The sequence below is a fragment of the Myotis brandtii genome, unplaced genomic scaffold (genome assembly GCF_000412655.1).
Source record: "Myotis brandtii unplaced genomic scaffold, ASM41265v1 scaffold581, whole genome shotgun sequence".
NCBI classification, from domain to species: Eukaryota; Metazoa; Chordata; class Mammalia; order Chiroptera; family Vespertilionidae; genus Myotis; species Myotis brandtii.
In genome coordinates, this window is record NW_005370182.1 from 463,360 (window position 1) to 464,905 (window position 1,546).

At 61.3% G+C, this 1,546-nt stretch overlaps 1 protein-coding gene across 2 annotated transcripts in view; it reads left to right on the forward strand.

Moving 5' to 3' along the window:
* Positions 1 to 1,546, forward strand: part of GLI1 (GLI family zinc finger 1) — a 10,877-nt gene continuing 9,331 nt past the window's right edge. The window contains exons 1-2 of one of the 2 annotated variants that reach the window (XM_005879026.2): positions 1 to 44; positions 321 to 388. The gene's annotated coding sequence lies outside the window, so the exon portion shown is untranslated. The remainder of the gene's footprint in view (positions 45 to 320; positions 389 to 1,546) is intronic. The other variant, XM_014550068.1, reaches the window with a different exon arrangement.

Below are 1,546 nucleotides of genomic sequence, written 5' to 3' on the forward strand. Positions count from 1 at the left end.
TCCAGCCCTGGACCGCGCATCCCGAGCCCAGCGCCCAGACAGAGGTGAGAAGGGGGGGCCGGCGGGGGACCACCTGGGAGAGGTGGGGGAGGGGGCCGGAGGGGATGCTCTGCTTGTGAGGGACTCTGCCCAGCCAAGAGGACGGGGGCACAGCGGCAAAACTGGGGTGGGAGAGCCTGGGGTGAGACGGTAGAACGTTTGGGGAATTTTTTTCATTTGTATCTCCCCTTTCCTGTTTCTTTTTTTCTTCTGACAGTCTGTGTGTCTGTCTCAGGCAACTGTGTCTCTCTTTGTCTGTCTCTGCCTCTCCCATACATTAGAAACATCTCGCTTTCATGAGGTTGGGATGAAGAGGCTGGAGGTCTGCAAGGTAGAGAGGGAACTCCAGGTGCGTCTGAGCGCGGCTGGAAGACGTCAGTGTTTCTGAAAGGAGGGGACAGCTAAGGAGAGAACCCTAGGTGGGGTGGGGATGGCTGTGTGTGAGGTGACAAAACCACGGGAGGGGGGCGGCTGGGCTAGAACCCCTGACCTGTCTTGTGACAGATGTGCTTGCTGGTGCATGTGTTTTTGGAAAAGGAGTGTCTTCTGGACAAGGAAGGGGGCTGGAGGGACCAGTGTCTAGTTTAGGCCCTAGAAAGACTCCCCAAGGACTTTGGACCCCCGCGTCCCAAGGGTGGTGGGCAGGGTGCTAAGGAGGAGCCCCGGAGCCCTTGTCTTGACCCTCTGACCTCGGGACCACCGGGACAGCTGGGGCCAGCGGCAGGGAGACCCCTACTGGGACTGGGCGGGACCGCTAGCCCCTGCCTGCCGGTGCTTCCCTGCGGGTCCCCCTCCCAAACGGGAGCTGGACCAGGCCCCTCCTCTGGCTCAGACCACCCTGCCTGCCCTCGCTCGCCGCTCTGAAGCCTCTTTCAGGCCCCGTGACCCCGAAACAATCCGCCCTGTGCAGCTAGCTTTGGGGACAGGATTAGGGAAAGGGGATCCCATAGAGGCCGAGAAATGGAGATTTTAGGGGGCTGGGGAACTGGGGTCTTCCTAGGATAGATCTTTACTGTCGGGTAGAGGAGGAAGGCGGGGCGATTTCCTGGGGAGTTGTAAGGGCCGGAGTTCGAGTGGTTTTCCCTAGGGGGGCGGGGTCCAGACCCCCTCCCCCATTATCTCCCCGGCATCCCCGCCAGGCGGCTCAGACCCCGCCCTTTACGTCACTCTGGGGGTTCCCGGGGGTCTGTTGGAGTTAACCCTTGGGGAGCCAGCTGGGATACCCAGGAACCTAAGTGTCCTGCTGGCTCTTCTGCCCACACACACACCTTCTGTTATTTACCCACTTTCTCTCCCTGTACTTTCTGGATTCCTTCTTTTCCACCTTGCCACTGTGACCCCCACTCTCCAACAGCGGCCCCCACACACACCGGGCGCCTCTGCCAGCTTTCTGGATGCGCGGAGGGGAGGAGGGAAAAATGTGTCCCGCCTCTCAACACTCCCCCCTTCACTGCGGCTCGCTCGACTGGGCTCCCGGGCGGGCGGGGGAAGCGGAGCCGTCTGCAGC